The sequence below is a fragment of the Stegostoma tigrinum genome, chromosome 5, assembly GCF_030684315.1.
Source record: "Stegostoma tigrinum isolate sSteTig4 chromosome 5, sSteTig4.hap1, whole genome shotgun sequence".
Classification (NCBI taxonomy): domain Eukaryota; kingdom Metazoa; phylum Chordata; class Chondrichthyes; order Orectolobiformes; family Stegostomatidae; genus Stegostoma; species Stegostoma tigrinum.
The window spans coordinates 75,249,573-75,270,931 of NC_081358.1; the positions used below are offsets into that span (position 1 = coordinate 75,249,573).

The following is a 21,359-nucleotide window of genomic DNA, read 5'->3' on the forward strand; positions in this document are numbered from 1 at the left end:
AAGAATCCTGTATGTTTCAATGAGATCACCTCTCGTTCTTCTAAACTCCAGTGCGTACAGTCACAACCTGTTTAGTTGTTACTCATAAGACAATTCCTACATAGTAGTGAACCTTCTCTGATCTGTTCAAATGAAATAATGTCTTTCCTTACATAAGAGGACCAAATTTGCTCACAGTGCTCCAGATGTGGATTCACCAGCACCTTGTACAGTTGCAGTAATACTTCACTATTCTAATGCTTCAATCCCTTTGAAACAAGGGCCAACATTCCATTAGCCTTCCTGATTACCTACAGCACCTGTGTGCTCGCTTTCTCTGTACCCCAAGTTTCTTTGCGTTGCAACTTGCTGCAGTTTTTCTCTATAAGTAATATCCTGTTCTTTTGTTCTCCCATCCAAAAATGAACGACTTCACAATTTCCCACACTGTACTCTCTTGGTCAACATTTTGCCCATTTACTTACTCTGTCAATATCTCTCTGTAAACTGTTTAAAGCCATTGCACTAGTTGCCTTTCATTTTATTTCAGTGTCATCTGGAAATTTGGTGACATTTCCTTCCTGCAAGTCTTCGCTACATCTTGCAAACAGTTATAGTCACAACACTGATCCCTGTGGCACCCCACTGGTCATGACTCACCAGCCTGAAAAATAGCAAAAAAGCCTTATCACCACTCACAGTCTCTCACCCATTAGTCATTTCTCTATCCATGCTAATATGCTATCTCCAACATTGTGGATTCTTATGACTAAACCTTTTGTGAGGGACCTTGTTGAATGCCTTCTGAAGTCCAAATACAACAAATCTACTGGTTCTCCTCAAACTACTTGGTTAAGACTTATTCGAAAAACTCTACTAAACTAGCCTGACATGATTTCCTTTTGTCAGCATGCTGACTGTGCTTGATTAGATTATGATTTTCTAAATGTCCTGCTATTAGTTTCTTAATAATTGAATCCAATACTTTTCCAACTAGAAATGTGAGGTGAATCAGCCGTGAGTTACCTGGTTTTTGCCTCTCTCCCTTTTTGAATAGCAGTGTCACGTTAGCAGTTTTACAGTCCTGTCATACTTCTCCAGAATCCAACAACTTTTGAAAAATTATAAGCAATGTGTCCAATGTCTCTGTAGATACCTCTTTTCGGATCCTAAGATGCAAGCCTTTGGGACCGGGGGACTCCTCCCCCTGTAATCTTTAGTATAAATAAGAAGCTTGAAGTATCTTCCACCATAAACACTGATATAAAATATCTGTTTAACTCCTCTGCCATTTCATTGTTCATTATAACTGTTCCCCCAGATTCATTTTCTAAGAGGTCTATGTCACTTTGATCTATATCTTCCTTTTCATTTATTTAAAAGCAGCTGTTATTTTCAATTCTTTACATGTCTGCCCTCATAGTTTATTTTCTCTGTGTTTATTATCTATTTCATTCTCCTTTGCTAGATTCTGAATTTATCTCAGTCTTTGGGCTTAGCTGATTTTTGACTCCTTATATACTTCTCCTTTCAATATAATTCTGTGTTTAACTAGTCGTGGTTGGTTTATCCCTCTCTTAGAATCTTTCCTCATTACTAGGTTGCATTCTTGCTGAAGTAATGATTTACCTCCTTAAATGTCTGCCACTGCTTCCTTACTGCCATTCTTGCTAATTTATCCATTCAGTTAACTTTGCTAACTCTGTCCTCATTTCATCATAATTCCCTTTACTTAAGTCTGATGCAGCTGTTCCTGGCCCAGATTTCTGACTCTGAAACTGAATATTAAGTTCTGTCATGTTATGATCAGTATTTCCAAGGGACTTTTTTGCTGTTAGGTCAATTTTTTAAACCTGCCTCATTACCCATTACTAGATCCAAGATAGCCTGCCTCCAGGTTGACTTATTACTCTAGGAAACTATCCCTAATGCATTCTATGAATTCAATGTCATAAGTAGCCTTTCCAATTTAATTGACACAACATCATGAAGATTTAAGTCACTCATTGTTATTGTTCAATTCTCTTTACATGGACCTATTATTTCTTGTATTATAGTCTTTCACTCAGAGTGGCTACTATTTGCAGGAAGAGGGGGCGGGAGTGCAGTACACTACTCTTACCAATGTCTTCTTTGCTCTGCTGTTTTTACTTCCACCCAAATGGACATTACACCATCCAAGTCGAGATCATCTCTCACACCTGTCCTCCTTTCATCTGTTATTAACAGTGCTACCCCATCACCTCTTCACCCCTCCTGTGTGTAATGTGCAAGAGACTTCACTGGATCTGAAATATCAGCGAGTACATCCATGAAAATAAATTAGTTATTTCAAACTTGGTTACAATTGAAAATAAATGCTTTTTTTGATATTTTGCTTCCACTGTGATTACATGAACCTATTGTTGTTAATTTGGTAAAACATTCAAACAATTACCTATTATCTGATAATCATTTTGAATGGTGCCCTCTAAGACAAGTTAATTCATTATAATGTCCATTAATACCATTAAGCAATTGTCAGTGGGAAAGTAAATTATTTGCATTCTTAACACATACATTGTGATTTGTTCCCATATAGTACTTTGAAGCTTAAATTAATCTCTAACTGGTGAAGTGAATATTCATGAGACTATATTAAATCTGTTCTCTTCGTTCCTCAATGACACCAGAATGGTAGGACCTTATTTTTGCTTATTACTGCTTATTACATAAACAGACAGAAAGTTATCCTGAAAATATAAGGTCAAGAAAGTACTTTCTGAATGAATTATGCATACTTATTTCAGTATAGAAATCCCACATAGTATCCCACATCTCCTTTTTGGTTAACACAGCAGCCAAAAATTCAATCCATTTCCAATGATAGTATCTTGGTAAAGTTACCAGCACTTCATCCTGTTCATTAGCAACCAGTATAAATTGAAATGCTCCACAATAACATTGCAAATTATACTATTTCTGATAATACAAGGAAGTTTAGATTTTGCTAACATGAATGCATTATATTTAAGTAAAGGATGTGACAACCCTAGGAGCTTACATTACAACAGCACAATCATAGAATCCCTACAGTGCAGAACATGCAAACTCTACCCAGGCTGAAATTGAACCCAGGTCCCTAGCACAGTGAGGCGGTAGTACTAAGCACTGTGCCACCATGCAATTAAATTGCTTGCCTGAAAACATTTGGAACCTAGCTTTATTTGTGTTAATAAAATGTGAGGCTGGATGAACACAGCAGGCCAAGCAGCATCTCAGGAGCACAAAAGCTGACGTTTCGGGCCTAGACCCTTCATCAGAGAGGGGGATGTGGGGAGGGAACTGGAATAAATAGGGAGAGAGGGGGAGGCGGACCGAAGATGGAGAGTAAAGAAGATAGGTGGAGAGAGTGTAGGTGGGGAGGTAGGGAGGGGATAGGTCAGTCCAGGGAAGACGGACAGGTCAAGGAGGTGGGATGAGGTTAGTAGGTAGCGGGGGGTGCGGCTTGGGGTGGGAGGAAGGGATGGGTGAGAGGAAGAACCGGTTAGGGAGGCAGAGACAGGTTGGACTGGTTTTGGGATGCAGTGGGTGGGGGGGAAGAGCTGGGCTGGTTGTGTGGTGCAGTGGGGGGAGGGGACGAACTGGGCTGGTTGAGGGATGCAGTAGGGGAAGGGGAGATTTTGAAACTGGTGAAGTCCACATTGATACCATGAGGCTGCAGTGTTCCCAGGCGGAATATGAGTTGCTGTTCCTGCAACCTTCGGGTGGCATCATTGTGGCAGTGCAGGAGGCCCATGATGGACATGTCATCTAGAGAATGGGAGGGGGAGTGGAAATGGTTTGCGACTGGGAGGTGCAGTTGTTTGTTGCGAACTGAGCGGAGGTGTTCTGCAAAGCGGTCCCCAAGCCTCCGCTTGGTTTCCCCAATGTAGAGGAAGCCGCACCGGGTACAGCGGATGCAGTATGTGTTAAGGTGGCTTCATTTTCTATAGCGAGTGACATAAAACTGTGAGTATAAACTAAACATTTGTGGAGTAGTAGTGACTCTGCATCTTATTCAAAATGTCACTGGGAGCCAAATCTGGAATTTGTGTCCGCATTTCCAGTAGATCATATTTTGCAAGAATGGAAACAGGCAAGATGTGAGCCCATCACACAAACCAGCCTTCCATCCATTGACTTCCTCTATATTTTCCACTGCCTCAAGAAAGCAACTATCATAAACAAAGAGCCCTCGCACCCTGGTTATATTCTCTTCCACCCTCTTCTGTCAGACAGAAGATATAAAAGTTTGAATACGTGTACAAACAGATTCAAGAATAGCTTATTCTGCGCTATCATCAAATTTTTGAACAGACCTGTCAGATGTTAGTTCTGATTGCTCTCTGCATTATCTCTGTGGCAGTTACACTGTATTCTGCTCTCTATTCTGCTACCCTGATACACTTTGTATGGTACGATCTGCCTGTATAGCACACAAAACAACGCTGTGTCTCAGTACAGGCAACAATAATAAACCAATCAATCTCCCACAAGGAAACCCAAACCCAACAAAGACATGTGCTGAGTTCAAACAGAACTTATTTTCTGTGAAGTGATGGCCTTATTCCATATTGTGTAAGTTGCAACTTGTTAAAGTGGAAGTAAATGTTCCAAAAAGCTAGTTAATATTTGTGGAACAGTCAAGCTGCTTAGTTACTCAAGTCCCCTACCTTCTAAATTAAGATAGCCTGTCCATGTCTCTGAGTTGAAAAAAAAAGCTGTGTTTACAATTTCATCTACCATTACTAGATATAATCCTGAGTGTTAGAATTATACGATCGTTATTCCTTCATTGGTTCTACAACATGTTATCATCACAGTGGGGGGGGCTGTGAATTGAGTTTGATAATTTTATAATGTTCTGAAGATGTTAGCTGTCTTCGAGGTGGACTAATGAATAAAAATGTTTATTCATCATTTATCCATAAATTATTTGTTTTTGTTATGGATTAGTTATTGAGGACATTTAGGTGTACTGTATGGGCTTTATTAATATAAAAATATTATTTTAAGTGCAGAAATCTGTAGCCCTTAGAACTTCACTTTATTTCATCTTAGCACGGCTCTCAGTTTGCCTATTGTTAATACAGGGTGAGTTGCCTGAAGGTGTAAGTGCAAAATGTGGTGGCTGGTGGAAGTCATGGGTTGCAGTAAGTTGGCGACTTAGCCAGTCTTGGCTCTTGGTAGGTTTTGCCTCCATCTCTAAATAGTTTCTGGAGATGATGAGCCCATCTTCATCCTACTGCAGAGAAAACTTTTGAAATAGAGTAGGGATACATTTATTAGGAGGCGGCAGCTCTGCTATGAGAGACAGATAACATAATGAGACATCAGTGTAACTAATTTAGGATATTGTTAGAATTTAGGGTGATATTGCGTTTGTTAGATTGGCCAGTTGTGGTAGCTTGAGGCCAACTACATAGTCCCAGGTATGATACTGCTGTGAGTCCTTCACATGTGGCATCCTTGCTTGATTTTCCACTTCCAAGTTACTGAACAATCTATTGAGTGCAGTTGGAGCTGACAGATCACTGACAACGTTGGGGCTTCTGTCTAAAATTAATTGTACCATATTGGCTTCTTTACGTAGCTGTTATACTTATACTGCTCACTGCACATCAGCCACCGATTTAATTAGAATCAAATTATCAAATTAGAAGTTCCTTCAGATTGTGTTAAATCTCTTTGCTCTGACGTAAGACCACTTACCAACTAACATTCTGCATTTTGTGAATCGATATCGGTGCAGATATAGATTAAACAATGCACCATTTTATTGAAATGCATTCTCTGACTGCTGTGACTGACATTCATGGCTACTGGCCTGCGCCATTCATATATAACTATTTTGTGTATTAGATTCTTCACAAATCAAATATAAGAATAATTTTACTGGGAAAGCAGCAAGCTACTGGAATGCTTCCCAATGCTTTAACATGCCTCACTACACTTGAAACACCTCTGTGGAATTGGAGTGGCTATTGGCTTTTGTTGAATTATTGATGGTGTGATTTCTGCCTGAAATTATGATTGTCTCCATGTTTTAACGCCTTGAGTCTTTTTTTTTTGTATGTTTGTGATTTAAGAGCTAACTATGCTAACAAATGAAGGAGCAGAATGCCACCACGTGACCAGCAACCATGAGCAGTTCGAGCAGCTGCATGCAGGTCCAAGAATGTGTGCATCGGTTGTTCCATAACTGTAAATTTTCAGTTTTTCTGTAAAATAAACCTGTAAGTTGAAAATATACTACTTACCAATACAACTAAATTTTAATCTTAAACTTATTTGGCAGGGGGATGGAGCACAGAGTAGATGAGGAGCAAGGTCCATTCAGATATAGAAGGCATATATGGACTGACCAGCAAGCGGAGCAGACATGGGTAGTATAAGGCACATGGGAGGACTGGAAAGCTAAATTAAATCTATTTTAATGCAAGGAGCTTGATTGATAAATGAATGAACTTAGAGTGTTGATCAACATGTGGGAATATAATACTGTTGTAATCACTGAGGCATGATTGAAGGAAGGACAGCACTGGAAGTTCTACATTCCAGTGTATAGAAGTTTCGGGCATGTGGAGGGATGTAGCAGAGATGGAGACATCTCATTATTTATAAAGGAAACAATCACTGCAGTAATGATTGAGGACATCCCTGAAAGCTCTCCAAATGACGGGATCTGAGATGAAGTTAGAAATAGAAAAGGGGCAATTACTTGGCTGGTATTATACTACAGGCCTCCCAACAGTCAGAGGGAGATGGAGGAGAAGACCTGTAGGCAAATCACAGAAAAGTGTGAGAGGAGTTGGCTTATAGTTGCTGGAGATTTCTACTTCGCTATCATTACCTGGAATTACCTTATCGTGAAAGGATTAGACAGGATAGAAATTTTTAAGTGCATCCTGGAGAGTATTTTTTTCGCCATTATGTAAATAACCCTACCTGAGATGGGGCAGCACTAAACCTAATCCGAGGGAATGAAGACAGTTAAGTTGTTGAAGTGTCAGTAGGCAAGCATTTTGGGGATAGTGACCATAACTCTGTGAGTTTTAAAGACATAAAGGTAGTGCAGAAGTTGTGTCTAAATTGGCCAACTTTAATATCACTCGACTTCATCTGGCAAACGTACACCAGGAGAAGCTCCTTGCAGGTAAGTCTACATTTGGAAAGTGCGAGTCTTGTAAAAGTAGCGCAGTGAGAATTCAGGCCATGTGTTCTTCTAAGGGTTAAGGGCGAGGGCAGCAATTCCAAGGAACCCAGGATAACTAGGGATATTGACAGTTTGATAAAGAAAAAGAAGGAAGCATATGTTAGGTACTGCACATTAAAAGCAGAAGAGGCCTTCAAAAATATGGAACGTATAGGAGCTTGCTTAAAACGGAACTTAGCAGGGCAAAGAGCGGCCACAAAATGTCTTTGACAGGAAGGATTAAAGAAAACCACAAGACATCTTTTACATACATTAAGAGTCAGAGGATTACCAGGGAAAGAGTGGAATCCATTAGAGACCAAAGGGCCAGCCTCTGCATGGAGCCAGTGGATATGGGTGTAATCTTAAATTAATATTCTCATCTGTATTCACAGAGAAGAAAGTAGGCTATAGACCAAGTGCAGGTAAATGGGACTATTGTAATTTACTATTTGTTGTTTGGCTTAAGCATGGTGAGCCAAAGAGCCTGTTTCTGTGCTGTATGCTTCTGTGACAATATGAGAGTGGTCAATCTAGTATGGATTTTTCAGTGGCCTCCTAACCTCACATTTACTTTGTGTACTTATCTGAGAGCAGCTGTCAAAGTGGTTGTTTTGTGATTCTGGATGTTTAAATGTCAGAATATGGCAGCTGCCTTCTGTGAAAATGGGGCACAGTTTGACTGGCCCTGACTGCTGTGCACTACAAAAATTGAAGTGTGCTCTGTACTTCCGAAGGAGCCCTGATCGCAATCTTCTGTCTGAGATGAGGATCTCCCTCTTTTTGTAAAAACAAAGGGGTGAAGTGCTGTCTGTGTGAGATTGGCACTCCTTGGAAAAATCAGCCTTCACTGTTCAGAAATACAGCGCAAGAATGGGTCAATTAATCCACAATGAAATAGCTGTGATCAAAGTTACCATCCTCGTCTGTGATTATGATGTATTTTCTTTACTTGACTTTTCTTTATGCTGTATTTGTCACAGTCAGTGACATCAACTCCATGCAACGCCATGCCCCCTATCATTCAGCCAAGTGGATCTGTTTCTGATGGATTCTGTACTTTATGACATAGCCAGATGGCTCTCTTCCCACCTTTGTACTATCACCTCAAATTTCACAAGAAGCTCCCCTCAGCCTTCCTCTGTATCACATCTACATGCTGCTTCTTTGTGATGTAGCGGCCAGTGTCTATATATACTCTGACTGCACTCTTCACCATCTCTATGTCACTTCTATCCGTTGTGTTATGTTTCACAGTCAAAATCTCAAAGTTCAATCATTATTGGCCTTCCTATCCTTAAGTGATAATGCAGATATTCTTTGTAGCCATTTATTTGGCAAAAGTTTCAATCACTTTTGTCTCAGTGTTAATGAGATAATAGGAACTGCAGATTCTGGAGAATCTGAGATAACAAGGTGAGGAGCAGGATGAACACAGCAGGGCAAGCAGCATCATAAGAGCAGGAAAGCTGACAATTCGGGCCCAGTCCCTTCATCAGGGTCTAGGCCCAAAAGATCAGCTTTCCTGCTCCTAAGATGCAGCTTGGCCTGCTGTGTTCATCCAACTCTGCACCTTGTCATCATTGTCTCAGTGTGCCCTGTTTGTTTAGTAATACATGTGTAAAGTACCTTGGGACATTTTTTCTACATTAAAAGCACTGTAACATTATATTTGGTGTTGTTTTTGTTCCACAATTTTATAATTATGTGGTGTGTACTTGCATGACTAATCCTGCAATCCTGAAAAATGCGTAAAACTTGCCTTAAGCATTTATATCCTAAAGTCTGACTGTTAGGTTTGTTACACCCAGTGCTGGAATTCTGACTTGTTGTGAAGAATGAAGAACTGGCTGTCTTCTTTATTCAAGCCTCTCAATCTTTTGGCAAGGATTACTTAAAACAAAGTTTCTCATGAATCTCATTCCAATTCTAATGTATTTTTGTTTTAAAAGGAATCATTTTAACGTGTCTTTCTTGAGTTAAGTAAAGAGTGAATGTATTAGTTCATAAATCATGCTAAAACACAAAATACAACACAGAGGGGAGGTGATAGCATATTAGTAATATCACTGGATTAGTATTCCAGAAACTGAGGCAAATGTTCTGGGAACATTCATTCAAATCTCCGCAAGGGCACAAGGTGAAATAGGAATTCAGTTTTAAAAATACGGTATTAAAAGCTAGTCTAATGGCTACCATTGTCATTTTTTGTCAAAACCTTTAGGGGAGGAATCTGCCTACTTGTGACACATTATATACGGCAATTTAGTTGACTGTTAACTACCTATTGCGACAGGCATTAAATGCTCTCCTGGCCAGCAATGCCCACATCTCATGAATGAATTAAAAATGAATGAATGAATGAATGAATTATATGCAGATTACAAAAACAACAGTTAAAAAAATGTATCATGAATCAGTCTTTGGTTTGTCTATATTGAGTAGATGAATGAAATGCTGTAATCATTAGAGATAGTAGGAGCTGCCGATGCTGGAGAATCTGAGATAACAAGCTGTAGATGAATGCAGCAGGCCAAGCAGCATCAGAGGAGCAGGAAGGAATATTTCTGAAGAAGGGTTGAGGCTCGAAACATCAACCTCTGATGCTTCCTGGCCAGCTGTGTTCATCCAGCTCTACACCTTGTTATCACTGCTGTAATCATTAAGTCTTTACATTGCTTCTGGTGGTGCTGACTCTGCCAGTTGAACAGTTAGTTGGAGAGTATGCATTCTAATGGTATCACCAAAAGGGGTTGTCTGGTTTTCTGTCTGAGTGTAGTTTTTGGCTAGTGACTTTTTTCTGCAGTCAGAGAAACAGAGAGTGAGATGTTCCATCTTTTCCTTTTTACTTGCAAGTACAGAGGTGTCTAATAGATGTTCTCAACTATAATTTTCACAGCACGCTCTGGCTGAGTAGCTCTAGAATACCAGACTAACACATTAGCACTGGAACACCGGTTCATTTTTTAAGTCCTTCTCTTCTGTATGCCTGACAAGGGAAAACACAGACATATCGTTTGTCGATGCACAAATTTAGTATATCTTGACGATGTACATTTTGAATGTTTGATTAAATTCTTCTTGGAAACAGGAGTGCAAGTCCTACCCACACATTACTGACTAACCGCTGAATATAAACTGTCTCCACCTCACCACTGGTAAAGTAATTATTGTGGCTGTGACATTTGTTGGTGATTCGGGATTTGAATTTGCTGCCTGTGACAGAAGATAATAAACACATTAGTCTGAGCATAAATCGCCATTTAGTTCTCAAACGGAATGGATGAAAGAGATGATGCCATTGCTGTAAAGAGCACCAGGAATAAAATGAGACTGACCTGCATAAGCTGGGCAAGTGTGGAAAGAATGCCACTCTATCATTGTGACAACATCATCAATAAAGTTGACAATTACATTCAGCAACTGTAACCACAATATGAATTGTAGCCTATCATTTCACAACTGAAGTGAAGAAAATATCGTTTCAAGTTTGTCACAGCCTTTTGCGATACCCAAGCTGGAATATTGCAGCTTTAGATTGAACAAGCTGATGGCTCTGTAACGTGACTTAGTGAAACCCTTACTCCACAGACTGAACTAAAGTATCACCTAAGCTTTCACATATTTTTCTTCCCTAAGGTATGTGGACCGAAACCACATTTGACTGAGATAAGACATAGATATCAAGTAGTTTATTTTACCTAAAATACACAAACAAACAATTTACAAGAACAAATGCAGTTTACCTACACATCAGACAATCTAGTCTATTGTAATTGTTGCTCACAATACAGTTTCCTTTACACTGGGGAGACGAAGCGCAGACTCGGCGATCAGTTTGCAGAACACCTATGTTCTTTCTGGAAAAATGACCCTGACTTCCAATTGCCTGCCACTTCAAACACCACGTGTACTCTGGCCAGTATCTCTATCTCAGGCTTGTTACAGTGTTCCAATGAAGCCTCAGTGCAAACCGGAAGAACAGCTTCTCATTTTTTGCTTGAGGACCCTGTAACCTTCTGGACTCAGTTTCGGATTCAGTAGTTTCAGGGCCTTATCCGCATGACTTTACTCAACCCCCAAACACCAGGCCTTATAAACACTTAGGCTGCTACTACATACAACCCATGGTCAGCTACTAACGATTCCCATGAGCAGCTATTCATTCTCTCAGGCTGACCCATATCCATTCATTTGTCTGTCCAATGGCTTTTCTATCTCTCTGTCTCCATTTTCACCAATCATTTACTCTTTCCCCCTCCACTTATCCCTTCCTTAGCATATAACACAATCTGATTGCTACGATCAATTCTGAAGAAGGGTCACTGGACTCAAAATATTAACTTTGCTTTCTGTCCACAGATGCTGCTGGTTTTTGATTTTCTGATTTCCAGCATTCACAGTTTTTTTGGTTTTTAGTTTACAAGAACAAACCAGTTCTCTGTACGATTAATTTACAGAAAACAATATAAAGTGATGTATTTCCAGTTTCTATCTGTGGGCTGATCAGCTAAGCTTTTGTAGTTAGATGATATTTTAAATTTGTGATGATAAGTTTATAATTTTAAAACAAACACAGCTTCTTGCTACTGCTGACAAAAAAAATCAGACTAGCAGTTTATTAAAGAGAAGGAAGTTACCTGTGGACTTCCATTTCCTTCAGTCTTATTTTGGGGCAGCTCAGTGGCTAGCTCTGATCCCTCAGTGCTAGGGGACCTGGGTTCAGTTCCACCCTCGCGGAACTTTCTGTGTAGAGTTTGTACATTCTCCCCATGTTTGTGTGACCTCCCACAGTCCAAAGATGTGCAGGCTAGGTGGATTAGCCATGTGAAATGCAGGGTTATAGGGATAGGGTAGACGGCCTGGGTCTGGGCAGGATGCTCTTCAGAAGGTTGGTGTGGACTCAATGGGCTGAATCGCCTGCTTCCATGCCGTAGGGATTCTATGTGATGACCAACCAATCAGTAGTGAGTTGGGGCCATTCCTGCTCATATGAGGTTCCCCAGATCTTCATGCCTACACCCTGTATGAATGGATCAAACCAACAGTCAAACCAGGGAGTGATTACCACACAGTTACATAAAATGCTTCAAACTGTGTATTGTTGGCTATGTAAATTAATTAACATTAAATCATCATTGTGAAGATTCAATTCAAACCACTAGTGTAATTTTGAGCCAAGAGACGATGTACAACCTTGGAAGTGAACCAGACATATGCTGAGTCTAGCATGAAAGATAAATTCTAATTTAAGAAATCCAACTGGAGCAGCAAGTAACAAAAGATCCAATTTATCATATTCAGTGAACCAAGGATCCTCCAACATGTTTCAGAGATAGTAGGAATTGCAGATGCTGGAGAACCTGAGGATGACAAGGTGTAGAGCTGGATGAACACAGCAGGCCAAGCAGCATCATAGGAACAGGAAGGCTGAGGTTTCGGGCCTAGACCCTTCGGTCCGAAACGTCAGCTTTCCTGCTCCTCTGATGCTGCTTGGCCTGCTGTGTTCATCCAGCTCTACACCTTGTTATCTCAGACCCTCCAACGTGTGATGTCTGGGGCATTATTTATACATTATCAGGCTACTGGAGTTGGAAAGGAAGGAATACTGGCCCAGATTTTCTCACTCCAATCTACTCGGTGCCACAGTGTGTGCACACTTCCCTCAGCCCAAACACTCTCATCACCAACAGGTTGGACTGAGCACACCTTCCCACACCTCATCTCCCTAATCAGCTTGGGAATCACTGCTATCTGCCAGGCCAATGTTAGAAGAGTTGGAAAGTGGGAGTCTGAGGGAGGGAGTAATACTGTCAGTGAATGAGGGATCGAGTGACACTGTCAGTGAATGAGAGAAAGGTAGTGACACTGACAGTGAGTTAGGGAGGGAGTGACACTGTAGGAGGGTGAGGGAGGGAGTGGCACTGTTGGTAAGTTAGGGAGGGAGTGACACTGACTGTGATATAGGGAGGGAGTGACACTGTAGGAGGGTGAGGAAGGGAGTGATACTGTCAGTGAGTGCGGGAGGGAGTTACACTGTAGGAGGGTGAGGGACGGAGTGACACTGTCAGTAAGTGAGGGAAAGGGAGTGACACTGGAAGAGGGTGAGGGAGGGAGTGACACTGTCGGTGACTGAGGGAGGGAGTGACACTGTGGGATGGTGAGGGAGGCAGTGACACTGTCAGTGAGGGAGTGATGCAGTGAGTGAGGGTACGGGGTGACACTGTCGGAGAGTGAGGGAGGGAGTGACGCAGTGAGTGAGGGAGCGAGTGGCATTGTAGGAGGGTGACAGAGGGAGTGACACTGTTGGAGAGTGAAGGAGGGAGTGACACTGTGGGAGGGGGAGTGAGGGAGTGACACTGTAGGACATTGTAGGATGGTGAGTGAGGGAGGGTGTGACACTGTGAGTTTGGGGGAAGTGACACTGTGGGAGGGGGAGTGAGGGAGTGACACTGTTAGTGAGGAAGGGAGTGACAGTGTCGGTGAGTGAGAGAAAGAGAGTGATACTGTGGGAGGGTAAGGGAGGGAGTGACACTGTCAGTGAGTGAGGGAGGGAGTGACACTGTCAGTGAGTGAGGGAAAGAGGGTGACACTGTGGGAGGATGAGGGAGGGAGTGACGTAGTGAGTGAGGGTAAGGGGGTGACACTGTTGAAGAGTGAGGGAGGAAGTGACGCAGTGAGTGAGGGAGGGAGTCACACTGTGGGAGGGTGAAGGAGGGAATGACACCATCAGTGAGAGAGGGAGTGACACTGTCAGTGAGTGAGGGAGTGAGTGACACTGTCGGTCAGTGAGGGAAAGGGAGTGACATTGTGGAAGAGTGAGGGAGGGAGTGATGTAGTGAGTGAGGGAGGGAGTCACACTGTGGGAGGGTGAGGGAGGGAATGACACCAGTGAGTGAGGTAGGGAGTGATGCTGTCCATGAGGGAGGGAGGGAGCGACACTGGGAGGGTGAGTGAGGGAGTGACACAGTCAGTGAGTGAGGGAGTGAGTGACACTGTCGGTCAGTGTGGGAAAGGGAGTGACACTGTGGGAGAGTGAGGGAGGGAGTGATGTCGTGAGTGTGGGTAAGGGGGTGACACTGTTGGAGAGTGAGGGAGGAAGTGAGGCAGTGAGTGAGGGAGGAGTGACACTGTAGGAGGTTGACAGAGGGAGTGACACTGTGGGAGGGTGAGGGGGGAGTGACATTGTCAGCGATTGAGGAAGGGAGTGACGCAGTGAAGGAGGAAGTGACGCAGTGAATGAGGGTAAGGGGGTGACACTGTCGGCAAGTGAGGGACAGAGTGACACAGTGAGTGAGGGAGGGAGTGACACTGTAGGCGGATGACGGAGGGAGTGACACTGTTGGTGAGTGAGGGAGGGATTGACACTGTTGGTGAGTGAGGGAGGGAGTGACACTGTGAGAGGGTGAGGGTTGGAGTGACACTGTTGGTGAGTGAGGGAGGGAATGACACTATCAGTGAGTGAGGGAGGGAGTGACACTGTGAGTTTGGGGGGAATGACACTGTAGGAGGGAGTGACACTATCTGTGAGTCAGGGAGGCTGGGACACTGTCGGTGAGTGAGAGAGGGAGTGACGCTGTAGGAGGGTGAGGAAGGGAGTGACACTGTCGGTAGTGAAGGAGGGAGTGATACTGGGAGGGTGAGGGAGGGAGTGACACTGTCGGTAGTGAAGGAGGGAGTGACACTGGAAGAGTGAGGGAGGGAGTGACACTGTAGGAGGGTGAGGAATGGAGTGACACTATCAGTGAGTGAGGGAGGGAGTGATGCAGTGAGTGCGAGTAAGCGGGGTGACACTGTGGGAAGGTGAGGGAGGGAGTGACACTGTCGGTGGGTGAAGGAAAGGGGTGACTCAAACAAAACCAGAAATTGCTGGAAAAGCTCAGCTTGTCTAGAAAGGAGGTGAGGGGAATATGTATCTGTTGGTGGCATTCTGCTAGATGTTCTGGAAATAGTGGCTAGATGTTCTGGAAATTATCCTCTGGATGTGGATGCTGGTGGGATAATAGGTGATGACAACGATGACCCTTTTGCTATTATGGGAAGGAAGACAGAGGCTGAGGACTGAAGTGAGGGAGTTGAATCAGACCCAGCTAAGGGCCTGTCAGCTATAGAGCTGGAGAATCCTCATTTGAGGAAGAAGGTGGACATTTCAGAGTCCCCGTAGTCAAAGTTGGCATCATCAGAACTGATGCAACAGAGACAGAGAAACTGGAAGAATTGAATAGTGTCATTACAGGAAGCGAGGTGTGAGGATGTGTAGTCAGGGTAACAGTGGGAGATGGTGGGTTTATAGTAAATATTGGCCAGCCTATCCCCAGAAATGGAAACAGAGGTGTCGAGGAGGAGATTGGAGGTGCAAGCGATGGACCAGGTGAAGGTGAGAGCAGGGTGGAAATTGGAAGTGAAATTGATAAACTTTTCTGATTCCAGATGTGAGTGAAGTAGCACCAAAGATATCATTGATATTTCAGAGAAAGAGTTATGGATGGGGGCAGTAATCGGACTGGAACAAGAACATTCAACGTACTGTACAAAGAGACTGGCATAACTCGGGCCCATGCGGGTACCTATGGCCATCCCTTTGACCCGAAGAAAGTGAGAGGTGTTAAAAAAGAGTGTATTTTGAATGAGGATGAGCTCGGCCTTGTGGAGAAGGGTGGTGGTGTTGGGTGGGGACAGTTCAAGCTTTTTTCCAGGAAGAAACAGACAGCCCTGAGACCATGCCGGTTGGGTATGGACATGTAAAGGGTTTGCACGTCCATGGTAAGGAGGAAGCGGCTGGATCCCGCAAACTGGAAATTCTGAAACTGGCATAAAGCTTCAGAGCAATCACAGATTTAAGCAGGAAAGGACTGACCAAGGGGAAGGAAAATCCACCCTCTGGACTCAACAGCGAGCTCAATAATATTTCTGCTTGAGCTCTCCCATGTCTTTACCCACACACCAGGCCTTGTTATCACATGGTCTGCTATTACACACAATCCATTGTTAGCCACTAACAGTCTCCATTAACAACTATTCAGCCTCCTAGCCTGATCGTTATTGACCCCTATTCCTGTCCAACTGTCCTTTCCTCTCTTTGGGTTCTATCCCTACCTATCATTTACTCCTTTTTCCCTCCCCCAGCCCTATTGTCGACATAAAAACTAAGATTTTTCTCGCAGCCAGACCTGGTGAGCTTTTCCAGCATTTTCTGTTTTTGTGTCTAATTTCCAGCATCCACAGTTCTTCTGGTTTTTGTTTAGATTTAGCACAATTTACTCATGCTGTGAGACATTTTGACAACTACTGACTGTAAAAGGAGGTGGATTATCTTCCCCTGACTGCTCTTCGCTGGGAGGGAGCAGTTGGACTTTGGAAATGCCACATATTTCTGAAGACGCTGGGAATGAAAGTCCTGGCTGGAAATGCACTCTTCAGTCCTCATGCAAAAAAGTCAAAATGACCTGGTGATCTGATGGTCTGATTGCTGCACCTTGGAAGCTATTATCTAGCTAAAAGAATGGCATTACTCCAGCTGCACAAACCACTTGCTCACAGTCATGGGCTCACAAGCCTACTCCCCTGGTTACTGAGGTACTGGTTAATATTCTACCGCATCAATGTCTTTCTGCACTTCCCCATATCCCTTGATTCGCTTCTATCCAGAGTTCTGTTAGTCTCTGACATTAATATACTCAACAACTGAACATCTACCACTCTCTGAGATAGGGAATTCTGGAAGTCTGACAAACGTCTTGCGCTTCCATAAACCTCTGCAGGCACAACTGCAGTCTCAGAGTGTGACAACGATAGCACTGCCAATGACTGTGCAAGAGCACCTTATGGACATGCCAAATTTCCGGAGCTGCTTTAGGAAGAAGAGGCGTTGTTGTGACTTTTTGACTGCCACATTTACATGGAAAGTCCAGGACAGGGCGTCCATTATCGTCACGGTGAGGAGTTTGATGTTGTTCATTCTCTCAACCTTGGTTCCACTGATGCAGATGGGGGCGTGGTCTCCTCCCTTCTTTCCGAAGTCAATGATCAGTTCTTTAGTTTAGCCGGGTTGAGAGACAGATTGTTTCCATTGCACCACGTCACTGAGCCTTCTATCTCCCTCCTGTATCTTGACTTGTCATTGTTAGATATCCGTCCCACGGCATCAGTGTCATCAGCGAACTTGTGATACCATTGAATATATACTGTCCGGGTGCACAACAGCCTGGTAAGGCAACTGTTCTGCCCAGGACTGTAAGAAACTACAGAAGATGTTCTGCACACCCCAGACCATCGTGGCAGCACCCATCCATAGACTCTACTTATACAGCTCAATCTCACGGAAAGGCAGCCACCATCATCAAAGACCCTGGTAATGATGTCCTGCACCCTCCTTGTCAGGCCTGGGCACACGCACAAGCAGGTTCAGGAACAGCTTCTTTCTGGCTGTTATCAGACTGTTGAATGGACTCTAGCCTCATGTCATGTAACTTACAGAATCCCTACAGTGTGGGAACAGGCCCTTCAGCCCAACAAGTCCACGTAGACTGAGACATTCCACCCAGACCCATTCCGCTATAACCCACCTAATCTATACATCCCTAAATGCTATGGGCAATTTAGCATGGCCAATCCACCCTAACCTGCACATCTTTGGACTGTGGGAGGAAATCGAGCACCCAGAGGAAACCCACGCAGACATGAGGAGAATGTGCAAACTCTACACAGACCGTTGCCGGAGCGTGGAATCGAGCCCAGGTCCCCAGTTTTGTGAGGCAGCAGTGCTAACCACTAAGTACCTGAAATTTGATCTTATGCCTCTGAGCCTTTTTGATTTATACATCCTTTGATTGTTTTGATCTGCCCGTACCACTGGTAAACAAAGCTTTTCACTATATTTAGGTACACGTGACAATAAATCAATCAATTCACATCAAATGAACCTTTACACATTCATTTTACTCCAGACTGGAGCAGATGATATTTGCAGCACTTCCCAGTTTGTCGTACACCATTGCATAATGGAAGTCGCTGAAGATGTATATTCCGGGAAAGCTGAATGCACTTCCTTTGGTCGTGCCAGATCGATCTTGTAATGACTGCAAATGACCCAAGCTGCAAGGTCTCCATGATTGCACAGTCATCATTTTGCATGTGCTGCAATGTATCACAAACATTATGGATTTCACTAACTCAAAAGATAGCTAACATGTGACCATATGCGATGTATCATTCCAATCAATGGCCTGGCAGTTGAATGACTTATTTCAGCATTAATCCATCAATGTGACTTGATGTGCATATGGCTTTAAGAATGCTCATATCGTAAGCTGCTGTCAATCATTACCACTTTGACAGGATATCACGTATAGTCCCAGTTATTCAGTTTATGAGCAGCTGGAGTAGAATGAAGATATAGAACATAGGACAGTACAGCACAGGAATGGGCCCTTCACCCCACAATGCTGCACCGAACAAGACACCAAATGATACTAATCACTTTTACCTGGCCTAAGGTCCATATCCCTCCATTGTGTGCATATTTATGTACTTATCTCAAAGGCCCTTAAATGCCCCTATTGTATTTGTGCCCTCCACCACCACCCCTGGCTGTGTGTTCCTGCGACCACTCTGTGTAATAAAAACTTGCTCCTCAGGTCTGCTTTGAACTTACCCCCACTCACCTTCAATGCATGCCCCCCAGTATTAGACATTTCAACTCTGGATAAAGCTTCTGACCATCAATCCAGTCTATGAATTTCATAGTTTTATAAGCTTCTATCAAATCTCCGCTCAGCCTCTACCAGTCCAGAGAAAACAACCCGAGGTTTTGTAGCCTCTCCTTATAGGTCATCCCCTTCTAGTCCAGGCAGTATCCTGGTAAACCTCTTCTGCACCCTCTCCAAAGCACCCACATCCTTCCTGTAATGTGGCAGTCAGAACTGAACACAATACTCTAAATGTGGCCTAACCAATGTTTTATAAAACTGCAACATGACATCCTGACTGTTGCACTCATTTCCCCAACCCATAAAGGCAAGTATGCCATACACTTTCTTTACTATCCTGTCTACTTGTGTGGCCACTTTCAGGGAGCTATGGACTTGAACCCCAAGACCCCTCTGCACATCAGTGCTGTTCAGAGCCTTGATGTTAACTGTACACTTCTCCTTAACATTCACTCCATCTGCTAGTTCTCTGCCCATATCTGCAATTGACCAATATCCCAGCGTAGCCTTTGACAATCTTGTCTACACTATCCACAACTCCATCGATCTTTGTATCATCTGCAAAATTACTAACCCACCCATCTACATTTTTATCCAAGTCATTTATATGCATCACAAACAGCAGAGGTCCCAGTATGGATTCCTGCAGAATATCCCTAGTCACAGACTCTGAGCCTGAAAAATCTCCTTCTACCACTACCTTTGCTTCTATGGGCAAACCAATTCTGAATTCGTGTGGCCAAGTCACTGTTGATCCCATGCATCTTCTGGATGAGCCTACCTTGAGGGACCTTGTCGAAAGCCTTACTAAAGATCGTGTCTCCAACATCCACTGCTCTACCCTAATCGATTACCTTCAACACCTCCTCGAAAAATTCATCCAGATTAGTAAGACATGAGCTGCCCTGCACAATATGCTTTTCCAAATGTGCGTAAATCGTATCCCTAAGAATTCTCTTCAATTGCTTCCGAACCACTGATGTGAGAGTCACCAGTCCATAGTTTCCTGGATTATCCTATTTCCCTTGTATACAATTGTACCAAGTTAACTGTCTGTATATAGTCTTACCTTCAACAAAGAAACCTTGTTATTCTTTTACTAATCTGTGTGGTGCAATAAGAACTTTCACATCAAATAAAGACAAACGTGATATCCATTATTCTGTTATAATTTACAGCAACACAAAAAAACCAAAGGGGAGCTACCGAGTGGTAAGAGCTATCTTTCTGGCTGTGATCCAACAGGATTTGTGGTGGTCTGCCACATATTGCAGAACCTTAGCACCATGAGGATACATATGGAGCAAGTGGTGGAGGGAAAGAAAGGGAGGAGACAACAAACTTCTTTTTTTGTCAGGGTCTGAGTTTTAACTGCCTTCTGAGAAATTACGAATTGACAATAAATGCTGGCAGAGCCAGCTACACCCACAGCCCACGAACAGATAGTAATAAATATGAGGCAGGACAAAGCACTGTTATCCTTCTTACTTCAAATTCCTGTCTGTTTGGTCCGGGGACAATTTACAAATCTTAAAATGGCAATCTGTATAACCACAGATCATGGACCTGAAAACAACTCAGAGGCAAGATAGAGGATGCGTGCATCCAACTTGAATGTAAGATTTTGAGGTGCACTGTATTTGTAAGCTCTGTGAATTACAGTAGTAGATTGAAAGAGGAAACCTAAAGCTTGCTTCTCCTAATTAGTTACAAGGCCCATTCCAAATTCAAGGATGTTTTCACAAATTTTACCAAATTCAATATATTTATCATAGCCAGCACTTTACATTCGAGGCAATGAGAGGGTCTAACAACTGAATGGACCTCCCCATTGTATTTTGGTATAAAGATCATAGACAATGGTCTTTCTGCACTGTGTCTTGGCAGCAGCTGCCTTAGCTTTAGTGCGTTCCTCAGTATGTGATCCTGGGCTTTGGAATGTGCCAGTCTGCAACACTCAGTCGAAGTCAACTCTTTGCTCTGGAAGACCAACAAGCTTCAGGCAAATCAAAGAGTCCCTTTCATCAAGTGCAGTCAATGTTTGCATCAGTGTGTGCCCCAGGGAACAGCCAGTAGAACACAGAGTCCTGTGCCACACAGCTGCTCAGGATAAACTTCCGCAAGAACCACTACGTGTTTCTCCAGACTTCCTTTGCAAAGGCACATTCCAGCAGATGTGTGACAGACACCAGAGCCTGAGGTTTGAGGGCAGCATGTGGTGGCACAGAGTCCACGTATACATGAAGGATCTGACAGGCAGTGCCCTTTGCACCACCAGCCAAGTGATGCCTTGGTGCTTGTTGGAAGGTTCTGGTGATGAGGTATTCTGTCAAACGACTTTGACAGTCTGCTCAGGGAACAACCCAACAGGATCCACACAGTCCTTTTCCCGCAGGGTCTCAAGGACGCCATGCACTGACCAATTCCTGACAGAATTATGATCAAAAATGTTTACC

At 43.2% G+C, this 21,359-nt stretch overlaps 1 protein-coding gene across 2 annotated transcripts in view; it reads left to right on the forward strand.

Moving 5' to 3' along the window:
- The window catches only part of LOC125451993 (potassium voltage-gated channel subfamily KQT member 3), a 399,056-nt gene that overhangs the window by 203,815 nt on the left and 173,882 nt on the right, over window positions 1-21,359 (forward strand). The gene's annotated exons all lie outside the window — the stretch shown is intronic.